Here is a 12,731-nt window from a genome sequence, read left to right as displayed (position 1 = left end):
TTGTTCATTTTTGAGGAGACAACCAAAGAACACAGTGTTATTGAAAAGGTAAAAACTGTGGAAAACTGCAACACAAAGGGACTCAGGAATAATTGTGCAGGAAACACGAAGCGAGCATACAGTTGCAACGGGTAATCAGGAAGGGTAATGGGAAGTTATCCCTTATGTCAAGGTGTTTGCAGTATAAGAGTTTGGAATATATGTCTTAGGACAAATGTACAAATTGCTCTTAAGACCACATCTGGAGGAATGTAAAGCAGCTTTTTTGGTCCACTTATTCAAGCAAATATATCACTTCATTGCAGGCACTTCAGAGAAGATGAACTTGGATGATCATTGGTTTGGAGGGGTTATCTTTTAAGCTAAGACTAAACAGGTTTAGAACCTACTAACTAGATTTTTGAAGAATGAGAGATGATCTAATTAAAAATATAGGATTCTTAAGGGAGTTGACAGGATAAATGCTGAGGGGATATTTCCCATCGTGGGAGCAGATTCTTGATAAGGCGGAGAATACAGCGTTCTCTTTTGGAATCGTCATGGTTAAGGCAACACAGACATGGGTAAGGGGTTTCAGTCGCAAATGAGCTGGAGTGAGGTGGAGAGAAGGAGCATTTTAGAGATTGAAGTTTCTGGCATTTGTGATTGAGAAGATGTATGGTAAGATGTTCATCTTGAGGCCAGATATGACAGCATTATTGAGAAGAGTGCAGTTCAGCCTTAGACAGTTCCCAGCGAGAGGGATGGATTCAGTACAGTAGTAAGGAAAAGTAATTTGTAATAACAACTGAAGGCAATGGGTCTAACTATTACAAAGTGTTTTTGGAGGAAATTTCAGCTAATCAAGTAGTGGAAGCATGCTAAGCAGTTTTATAATTGAGTAACAGTGGGGCAAAGGAGAGTGATGGAGGGGAGTTAGATCTGAACATTGTAGTATACGTGTGAAACCTGACACAGTGCTGGTGGAAGATCTCACCTCCTGGCAGTATGTCGGCGAGAAATAGGATGGGCCAAGGATAGATCCTTGAGGGACATCGACTACATGGATTTCAGACAGGAAAGAGAGAGTGGAGATGGAGTGGGATTTTCCAATGACGGTGAGGTCAAATATTGGTTTTAAACAGAATGGGTAAGAAGGACATAACCAGAAAAGAGAAACAGACAGAACAAGTAACAATATCTGTGAATTGGCATGGGGGAGAGGCAAGGAGGAGGAGGAGAAATAAGACAGAGTTAGAATGTTTGTAGTTTAGCGAGAATAGGGCAAAGGGTTAAGATGAGCTCTGATAAGGCTTGACACGAGACTGGAGAAAGATGCAAGTTTAGGACTAAAACGAGGAGCAACATGCAAGGCAATTTGATTTGGTGGGCTAGTGGAAGAGAGGGAAGCAGCAGAGACAGCTGATTGGATTGTCTCAATCTTAGTGACATAGAAACTCCATGTGTCTCCCTCACTTGTTGTTGGAGGGGAGGATGGAAAAGACAGGATGATGGACGTGTTTTGCAAAGAAACAATGCCTGTGTTAGTTACATTTAAAAATGAGTGAACAAACCTGATGTACTTAACTTTTATCCAGAATATTAAAATGTACAACAGAAGTCGGGGTTCGAATCCCATGTCAGCAGATGGTGGAATTTGAATTCAATAAAAAATAACTGGAATTAAGAATCAACTGGTTGCCATGGAACCATTGCTAATGGCAGAAAAAAAATCTAATGTCCTTCAGGGAAAGAAATTGGCCAACCTCAGCAAGCCACTCAGTTGCAAATCACTGCAAAGTCTCAACAAAGGAATGAAACTGGGTGGACCACTTGGCATCTACCAAGGCACTAGGAAAGACAACTGCAGAATCAGCCCTATCGACCCCGCAAACTCCTCCTTACTAATATCTGGGGGCCAGTGGCAAAATTTGGAGAGCTGACTCAAAGACTAGTCAAGAAACAGCGTCATATGCATGGAATCATACCTTACAGACAATGACACACGTCACTATCACTGTCCTTTGATAAGTCCTGTCCCACGAGCAGGACAGACCCGGCAGACGTGGCAACACAGTGGTATTTTGACCAGATTGATTTGACCTGAGAGTACTCGACACTGACTCTGACGCCTAGGAGTCTCATGGCTCCTGCTGATTACCATGTACCATCCTCCCTCGGTTGATAAATCGGCAGCAGTATTATTGCTGGATTATTAATCCAGAGACCCAGCTAACGTTCTGGGGACTTGGGTTCGAATCCTGCCATGGTAGATGGTGGAATTTGAATTAAATAATGATCTGGAATTAAGAGTCTAATGATGACCATGAAACCATTGCCGATTATCAGGAAAGACCGATCTGGTTCACTTATGTCCTTTTGGGAAGGAAATCTGCCATGCTTACTTGGTCTGGACTACATGTGACTCCAAACCTACAGCAACGTGGTTGACTCTTAACTGCCTTCTGGGCAATTAGGGATGGGCAATAAACGCTGGCAAAGCCAGCGATTTCCACATCCCAAGAGTGAATTTTAATAAAAAAAAACTCCTCCATGTTGAACAGCACTTGGAGGAAGCACTGAGAGTGTAAATGGCACCAAATGTACTCAATGTCCACCATCAGGAGTAGTTTGCAGCAGGATTACCAATCAAGCTGGTCAGGTCCTAAAGGACAAAGCTGCCTGGCTGGGACTGCAGCAGGTGGTGACGCAACCAACAAAAGGGAAAAACATAGCTGATCTCATTGTCACGAATTTCTCAGCTGCAGATGCATCTGTCCTTGACAGGATTGATAACAGCGACCACCGCACAGTCCTGTGGAGACAAAGCCTCATCTTAAACTGGAGAATACCCTCCATTGTGTTGAGCGGCACTAACATCGGCTAAATGGGACAGACTTGGAACAGATATAGGAACTCAAAACCAGATATCTATGAGGCTTTGTGGGACATCAACAGCAGCAGAACTTACTCCAGCACAATCTGTAACCTCATGGCCCAGCATATCCTGCACTCAACCATTACCATTGATCCAGGGGATCAACACTGGTTGAATGGATAGTATAGGAGGGCATGCCAAGAACAGCACCAGGTATACCTAAAAATAAGGTGCCAACCTGGTAAAACTACTAAACAGGACTATCTGCATGCCAAATAGCATAAGCAGCAAGAGTTAGAGCTAAGCCACCCCATAACCAATAGATCAGATCTAAGCTCTGCAGTTCTGCCACACCCAGTCATGAATGGTGATGGACAATTAAACAACTCACTGGAGGAAGCATGCCAAAAATCCCCATCCTTACTGACAGAGGAGCCCAACCTATCCATGCAAAAGATAAGACTGCAGAATTTGCAACAATCTTCAACCAGAAGTGCCAATTGGATGATCTATCTCAGCCTTCTTCAGAGGTCCCCAACATCACAGATGAAAGTTTTCATCCAATCTGATTCATTTCAAATAATATTAATAAATGTATGAATAGTGCAAAGGTTATGGGTCCTGGCAATAGTACCGATGACTTGTGCTCGAGATCTTGCTACCCGCCAAGCCAAACTGTTTCAGTACTGTTACAGCACCAATATCTACCGACAATTTGGAACATTGCCCAGGTCTGTTGAGCACAAAAACACAGAGCAAATCCAACCTGACCAATCTCCCCTCAAGCAGCCTACACTCTATCATCAGTAAAGTGCTGGAAGGTGTCGTCAACAGCGCTATTAAGCAGCACTTACTCAGCAGTAACCTGCTCAGCGACACCCAGTTTGGGTTCCGCCGGACACTCAGTTCCTGATCTTATTACAGACTTGATCCACAAATTCACAAACAGCTGAATTCCTGAGGTGAGGTGAGGGTAACTGCAGAGTCCTGCACCAAAACCACTTATTTCCACTTCAGTGACAATGACCTGACTCCACCTTAGTTTCAGCTCATCTGCTGAACCTCTCATCCATTCCTGTGTTACCTCTCGACTTAACTATCCAAACACACTCCCAGTCGGCCTCTCACATTCAACGTCCCTGTAATCTCAAGAATATCTAAAATTCTGCTGCACACATGTTCATTTGTACCAAAACCTGTTCACCCATCACTGTTGTGCTCCCTGACCCATAAAGGCTCCTATCTATAAGCAACAACAATTTAAAATTCTCACTCTTGATTTAATTCCTGGCTGTGATGATCCCTATCTCCCTGCACCACACAACCTTCGAGACTCCAACAATGCATTTAATCATTGCTTCACAATTGGAGGCTGTTTCTACAGTTGCCAGGCAACATGGTCTGGAATTCCCATGATAAACCTCTCAGGTTTGCTTTCCTTCTTCAAGATATTCATGAAAACCTGCGTATTTGGTAATGCTTTTGGTCACCTGACCTGATATTTATATCTATGGCCTTACATCAAAAGTTCCTTGATAACATTTTTGTGAAATTATAAACATGATAAAAATAAAAATTACACCATACACCATCAGCTCTTCAGTATCGCTAGATGAATGATCTGTAACTTTTCAAATAACCGCATTGTGGGAGCACCTTCATCATACAAACTGCAGCAGCACAAGAAAGTCAAACATCACCTTTTCCACAGGCAACAGGGCTTTAGCAACGATCGCTGGTATCTGTGGAAGGAGAAACAGAGTAAATGTTGCAGAAGTGCAAAATGAATGACATGGAATAAAAATGCTGTAGAATTTGATGGTCTGAAATGGAAGGGAAATGCACTCTCTTTCTCAGAAAATATTTCCTGACTGTGAAAGATACCATTCAAAAATTAATCTCGTAAGAGAGCAGCACATGGTCAGGTGGTGGGCAGCAGTGGAAAATTCATTTACAAAAGGTCTATGAAAGTAACAGTAAAATACAAAACAGAGATCAAATATATCCACCATTACAGACTGAAGAGATTAGATACCGACAAAGAGGTGATCAGGGAGCACAGAAGTGAGTAAGAGCAGTGCTCGCTGCTATGATCCCACACTCTGGGAAAGAAATCCAGAAGAAACAAACATTTCTCTTGGTTTGAATTTGCTCTATGTAAATCCTCTCCGATCACTTTCATTTCTGAAGAATGGTCCAGACTCGAAAGGTCAGCTTTCCTGCTCCTCTGATGCTGCCTGGCCTGCTGTGTTCCTACAGCTCCACACCTTGTTATCTCACTTTCAACCAGAGACGGCTGCGCATGCGACCAGCTTCACCTTGGCCCTTTCAAAGTTTTAAAGCTACCGCGCATGTGCCCCGCGGATCATTGCCCCCAATAAAGATGGTGGCGGTCACACAGGCCTATCGCCATCTGAGGCGTTGATTTGTTTTCTGCAAACATGAGTCTGGGAGTTTCAAATGTGTGTTTTCCGACGTGCACTAAGTGTCTGTAAAACTTCCAAGCCCGTACGAATATCACTTCCCTCCCACTTTCTGCCGTTTTTCTTTCTTTCTTTACCGTGTCCTGCTCTTACCTCAATTGCACAAATCTCGGTCTCAGCGACTCTGCACTGCGCGCGTGGATGATCACGTGGTTTACACTGGTCCCGCCCCTTCTTCACTCCGATTGGTTAGAAGGGATCCTACTTCCACCCGGAATGCCACGGCGGCCCTGTGCTCCTATTGGTCCCGAACTGACATCAATCACTCAGACCCGATTGTGAGCTGGAGCATGCGCAGTGCTTCTTGTAATTATCAGAAGCTAATGATCGTCATCAGAATCTTGCAATTTCAGACAAATGAAAATTAGAACTAGATTAGAAAGATTGTTACAGAGATAGTAGCAACTGCCGATATCCCCAACGGACTCAATGTGGACTTCACAAGCTTCAAAATCTCCCCTCCCCCAACCGGATCCCAAAGCCAGCCCAGCTCGTCCCCGCCTCCCTTACCATTCCTCCCACCTCAAGCCCCACCCCCATCTCCAGCCCACTAAACTCATCCCACCTGCTTGACCTGTCCGTCCCCCCTGGGCCGACCCATCCCCTCCCTCGCTCCCCACCTCCACTCACCTCCACTGGCTCCATCCCCGCCTCCTTGACCTGTCTGTCTCCTCTCCGCCTATCTTCTCCTTTATCCATCTTCTATCCGCCTCCCCCTCTCTCCCTATTTATTTCAGAACCCCTTTCCCCTCCCCCATTTCTGAAGAAGGGTCTCGACCCAAAATGTCAGCCTTCTTGCTCCTCTGATGCTGCTTGGTCTGCTGTGTTCATCCAGCTCTACACCTTGTTATCTTAGATTAGAAAGGTGTTACGTAAGCGATCCTGGGATTTTAATAAGTCGTTCTGAGGAAGCGTCACCGGACCCGAAACGTTAACTCTGTTTTTTTCCTTCACAGATGCTGCCAGACCTGCTGAGCTTTTCCAGCAACTTTGTTTTTGTTCCTGATTTACAACATCCGCAGTTCTTTCGTGTTTTTTTTTTAATAAGTCGTGTTTGAAAAGGCTTCCTGCAGCTCAAAGCTAAAGATAGCTCTTGATACCGCTCTGTCAGCGAAAAGAGAAATGGCGGTGAAATAAGTGTTATAAATACAGGTATAGCAGTCCTCAGGTAAGATGTAAAGAGAATAATTATGAATATGAAGAACATCACGTGGTTAAGTGAGGTGAGTGTTGTTCATATGAACTGTGATCGGGCAGAGAGGGAGGTTAATCAAAGAAGAACAAGGATAAAAGAGATTCTCAAGAAAGATCTGTGCAATGGAAAGCAACGAGAATCAGAAGATAAAAGCCCAAGACAGAGGAAAAAGTTTGAAGACCGAGGCTGCAAAAGCTACAATAAGTTGTTTCACTGCTCTACTGCCTAGTTATTGACATAAGCAGTATAACCCGCATTCAACTGGAAATAGCTGTTTGAGTTTGTCACTGTAGTTTGCTTCAAAGCAGATAAACTTCTCCACACTTTGTCTCAATAAAGCTGATAGTTGGTTCACAACTTAGTTCTGCTGCCAAGTCCGTTCCTGCTTGAAAAGGGGTGTAGATCATATTTAAATACACAATGCTAAATGTCAATCCAGGCTGGCAGCCAAACTCCACTCCCTCACCACTGACTCCATCCCTGCCCCTGGTAACTGGCTGGTAACACACTGCTCACAATCATGGTGCAATATTTCACCCCAAGGTGAGCATCCAACCACATTACTCACCCCCACACCCATCATCACAAAGACCACATACCATTTCAACTTCCGTAGCATCTCAGTTCATCTGCTGCTGAAACTCTCATCTATTCCTTTGTTACCTCTCGACTTAACTTCCCAAACACACTCCCGGCCGGCTTCTTAATTCCACTTCCCCGTAATCTAGAGGTGATCCAAAAATCTGCTGCCCAGTTGCTTACTCTCACCCATTTCAATATCTTCGTGTTTTGCCATCCTGTGCTCACTAACATACACATTTTCTCGGTGGCAAAGCACCAAGATATTGAAATTCATATCCTTATTTTGAAATTTTGTCATCACACCTCCTTCTTTTGATAGTCCCTCCATCCTCAAAACCCTCTGAGATATATCTGAAAAAGGGTCACTGGACCCAAAACAATAATTCTGCTTTCTCTCCGCAGGTACCGCCAGATATGCTGAGTATTACATCAATCAACAGTAAAGGAATTAAGGGTTATGGTGAGTGGGCGGGTAAGTGCAGCTGAGTCTCAAAGATCAGCCATGATCTCATTAAATGGCGGGGCAGGATCGAGGGGCCAGATGGCCTACTCCTGCTCCTAGTTCTTATTTTCTAATTTCTGTTTATGCTACTACTTTCAAGCATCTACAGTTCTTTTGGTTTTTCCTTCGAGATATTTGTTCTCCCTGACTTCCAACCTCCTGTGGATTCCTGGTTTTAACTCTACCACCTTTTTCATGCTTTCAGTTTCCAAGGCCATAAGCTCTTGAATTTACTCCCTAAACATCCCTGATTTTCAAAGTCCCTTTGTTTGTTCAGGATATTCCTTAAAACCTACTTCTTTGGCCAGTTTTTGGTTACTTGCTCTAATATGTCCAGAAGTGCCTGGTATCAAATATTGTTTTATGACAACCTTGTGTAACATGTCAGATCATTGGATAGAATCAAAATGTGAAATATTTAAATTGTTCATTTGGAAAACACCACTAATCCTTCACAATCTTTTGTAACTCCTTACCTAATAGCATTGCAAGTGCAGTTTCGCCACATGGCCTGCAACGGTTCAGGAAGGTCAAACATCAAATTCTCCAGAGCTAACTGAGGATTGGTAATAGTTACTGATACCTGTGGAGAGTGATCCAAAGTTAATGTATCAGGATATGGTGAGTGAATGACATGCTGCAGAACTTGTTGGGTAATATAAGCTCAGAAACAGAACAGAAAAGGACTGCATTAAGAATAATTCCTGACTACAAAACATACTGTGGGAAGACAAAGCTTCGAAATCCATAGGGTTTGATCAAAGAAATGTGGTGGAAATCTCATCTAGACATAATCTGATAGAGTAAAAGAAGCATTAAACAGACAGGTACTCACACATTCTTAGAGACCGAGGGAAGGCAGAAGTGAAACAGAGCAATGTACTGAAATGGATTCAGATCCATACTAAAGGAGGCACACCAGCCCGAGAGCTACAGAACCTCTCACAGGTAACAGGCACAACACTAAAACTCAACATTGTTGACGAATGGTCAGAAATACTCAACCACGTCACTGTTGTCAATTTGAAATTTTCCTGTTGCACCTGCAGCTGGAAAGATATCAGAAGTACTGGAGTTAGAGAAAAATCTCACACTTGAGGAAATCCCTAAGGAACAGGTGATGTCACTGTGCTACTGTTGCTGCATGATGACATACACACGGGAACACAGAGCATCTAGGTTTGTGCAAACCAGAGATCACCCACACATTGGGAAGGATGGAGGGTCGCTGAGTGGAAGCAGACCTGTTCCTTTGCCAGAAAGGTTAAAAATTGAAAGATTTATACTGTCAGGGATTAACTGAAGCTGAAGGGAGATTTGACAGACCCGTACTGTTTACTGTTGGTTTAGACAATGTCGATAAAACAAGGGGTTCACATTAACTGAAAAGAAATGGATCATGGGGTACAAATGTCAGTTTTAGATCAACATGGAGGTTATAGTGGAAAAATTACATGCAGTGAGTGGTAATGACAGGGACCTCAATACTTACACTCAAAAGGCCAATAATATCCAGTTTCTGATGAATCGATTGATCATGCCAAATTTTGATTTGATGTTTGTTTAAAGTTTCCTGTCTGTGAATCTTTTTTATATATTTTGTAAAAGAAGTTTAGTAAAGACAGTGTCAGTCCAGGTTAGAAATCAGACATACAAATTATTCCCTTTGTTTGATTTAATATTTTATATGTATGTCCATCCTTACAAGCCTCAGTGAAAGAAGCTTCAAAAATCCATCACAATCAGTGCAGAGATAAAAGTATAAGAACTGGTTCTAAACATGAACACTATTTCTCTCTCCCTTGAGGTTGCCAGTCCTACTGGGTGCTCCAGCGCCTCTCTTTTATTTCAGGAATTCACAACATCCCTCCTCCTGGCCGAGGATGACCAGGTATACTCAGAACAGAGATTATCATACATTGTGAAGGAGGGGAGGATCCTCAGAGGAGATAGATTCATTCATAAACCAGAAAGTTTCAGGACTGAGGGATTTGTGATGCGATGGACCAACTGGAGTTGAAGGAAGATTTGACAGGACTTATGGGCTCATAATTGGTTTAGGTAAGGTAAATAAAAGCAATAAGTTCACAGTTGTCGAGGGAAAATGGACCATGAAATACAACTTTAAGATTTTGGACAAGATCGACAAGGAGGATCTGATGAAGAAGCTATATGAAAGGGATTCTATAGCCTGATGCAGTAATTGTTTGAGATAGTTTGACTGAGCAGTCAAAAGCGCTGCATTTATGCTCTAGTCTCTATCGAGTCATGGGTTTGAATCCTACCGGTAACCAAAGTCATGAGTGATCTACCTCAAGCAGTCACATCAAAGGAGCTGGGCAACTTCAAGTTTGCAATGTTTACATTTCTTCTGGGTGATTGTGGCTCCTTGGGTCTCTGATACTCTCGGTGATGAAAGTGCGAAAATTGGCAACAGACTCCGAAAACAACGAGAGCTCTAGCTTCACAACGGCCGTTCAGATCTCTGCTAACACCCTGCTTTTGGAGATTTTGCATGGCTTGTTGATGACAGTTTTTATGGTTCAACTGGTCGGCATTAGTTGGTAAACTGAAAAGTCGGTTGTTTGAGACCATCCAGGCGCACAACTTTAGTTATTTTGGATCAAGCAATTTGAGTGACCACCTACCTGCATTTAACCCATGAAAAAGCTACAACAAGATTGGATTCAAAACACATCCATCAATGATTCCCTCTTCCCCAGCTCCACACGGAGTGAGACAGGGACAAGCAGCAGGCTTTGACCACGCTCTCTCCAATCCTTGTTGCCAGATTTTATGGGCAGAGAGATCAAGGACGGGGAGATCAAAAGATTGTACAAATGGTTTGAGTGGTGTGTCCAATAATAAGTCTCTGCAGGTGATCTAAAGTGTTAAACGGTGTGCGTAAAGTGTCAAAGCTGAATAACAGGCGAAGGGATGACCTTTAATCCGATTAAATGAGGCAGAGAGATAATTACAAAAACGAACTAAAAATAAGGTTGTGCTTGGCACAAGCCAAATGACTGGAATAATGTGATAGGTATAAGAATCGCATGCTGATAGTCTAACCAAAGTAATAAATAATCCAAGATAACACAGCAGGCCAAGCAGCATCAGAGGAGCAGGAAGGCTGACGTTTCGGGCCTAGACCCTTCTTCAGAAATAAATGAGGTTATGGATGGTCTGGGAGATGATGTTTTGGTGGTCGGGGTGGGGTTATGATCAAAGGGACGGTAGGAGGAGGTGTCAGAGAGCTGACACATGGCTGATATATGAGCGATCCTTATAGGAGAAAAATACAAAGAATACTTGCACCCACAGCAACAAATGTCCCCGAGAACATCAGAGTCAATGTCCGAGCCTCTTCAAGAAGGGCAAGTGCCTTGACTGTCTTTGCTCAGTGAGACAGTTTCACGCTTCATTCTCCCCTCCCTTCTAAAAGTTCATAATGCTGAGACTGGGTTTTTGTTTTTTTTTCATTCTCAGCAACTGCAGTGATTCGGTCGGTGGGGTTGGAAAATTGACACGTGCACACGAGCAGCTTGTGGACTATTTCAGCTGCCTCTCCCCTTTGCGGTTCTCGGTGAGACCTTGAAAAGATTTTCGTTGCTGCAGATCAAGCATTCAACACCACGAGAAAGTTTAGTTTGGAGTTCCAGCACATAGCTCACAGCCTCACCATGGTTGCCCCTGCAAGTGTATATCCTAAAACACGTTCACTTTTATGAAAGTGTGTGCTTGTTCTACCATGACAGGCAGTGAGTTACCTTTTCCCACCAGTGGCAATCTAAGTGGAAAGTTTAGCTCTTCCTGCTTTGACCCCTGTTGCAACCAGCCTTTGCATTTGTTTTCACCCACAGTCAACAGGATTCGAACCTGCGTAGGAGTACCCCAATGGATTTCAAGTCCACGGCCTTAACCACTCAGCCACGACTACTGGGAGTGAGATAATGCCGTTTATCTTTTCAGGTCGCTTTCCGTGCCCAGTCACGCTGTGGATGGATGAATTGTTGCTGGGTTTGTTTGAATCCAATCACTTCGCAGATTTCTAAAGTGTTAAATTTGGTACATGGTGACTCTAGTTGTTTCATCCAAATAGATAAAATAAACTTACAAGCGAAAATATAAATTGCAGGAAAGTCTCAGCAGATCTGGGAGCATCTGTGGGCAGAGAATTTGAGTCAACGTTTCAGAACTTCTTCAGAACTCTGTTTTCTCCTTTCTGTAGTGCAGTTTCTGTTTTTGTTTCAGATTCCAAGCATTCTCAGCTCTTTATGGTAGCTATTAAAGCAACATCGAAATACCTTTGTGGTCACTCACCGGACAAGATTTACGTTTGGGGAATATTTTCCTGACTGCATTAAAACCTGTAACTGTATAGTCAAAAGGGAACTGGTAGAGTGAGAACAGCACTTGTTCCTTCCTCAGTGGCCTCAAACCGCCAACTTCACATTTCATAGTCGCGAGCGACAGCCAATTGCACCAGAGAAAATGGCGAGCTCTTGCAGCAGCACTTAAAGCGGGCTCTTAGTGAATTCAAACTTCCAGCTGCCTCGCTTGGAATGATAATTGTCTTGTATCAGCTGTACTTTTCCAAAATAAAACCTGGGACATTCATTGAGGAGACATGGGATCAGTCTGATCCTACCCTCTGCACACCCATCCATATCACTGGGAACCAGCTCTTCTACAACCGGGCCCGTCTCCCTTCGACCCTTTCAGTGTCTTGTCCATTTCCGAGTTTTCTAATTGTCCCGGAGCCGAGATGAGATTTGAATTCCTGATGTGCAGGAACGAGAATTCTTTCAATGTCTCAGATCAGTTCATGTCCCGATAACAGCCGAGTCAATGTCCCGGCCTCTTAAAGAAGTGGCAGGTGTCTGGACTGTTTGTGCTCAGTCGGAAAATTCACTCTTCATTCTCCTGTGATTCCAGTTCCCAAAATGTTTCTAAAGATTCACAAAGCTGAAGTCTGGGTTTTCTGTTTTGCTTCCTTAATATTTTCTCCCCACCAACCGACAATATTTTCCCAAAATCTCTTGCACCATGTCCAGAGGATGAGGAAGTCCCGTTTGGTGGACAGAATCCCGAGGCCGGGAATGTTCTCTTTGG

General features: G+C 43.4%; 1 non-coding gene across 1 annotated transcript; it reads right to left on the bottom strand.

The window, feature by feature from the left end:
• Positions 1-11,474: 11,474 nt before the first annotated feature.
• trnas-uga lies at positions 11,475-11,556 on the bottom strand. Its single transcript has one exon. It is a non-coding gene; the product is annotated as a tRNA-Ser (tRNA).
• Positions 11,557-12,731: the final 1,175 nt, after the last annotated feature.

The sequence above is a fragment of the Rhincodon typus genome, chromosome 8, assembly GCF_021869965.1.
Source record: "Rhincodon typus isolate 14 chromosome 8, sRhiTyp1.1, whole genome shotgun sequence".
In the NCBI taxonomy this organism is placed as follows: domain Eukaryota; kingdom Metazoa; phylum Chordata; class Chondrichthyes; order Orectolobiformes; family Rhincodontidae; genus Rhincodon; species Rhincodon typus.
Note: the sequence above shows the minus strand (reverse complement) of the source record. Positions and strands in the feature narration are given on the sequence as shown.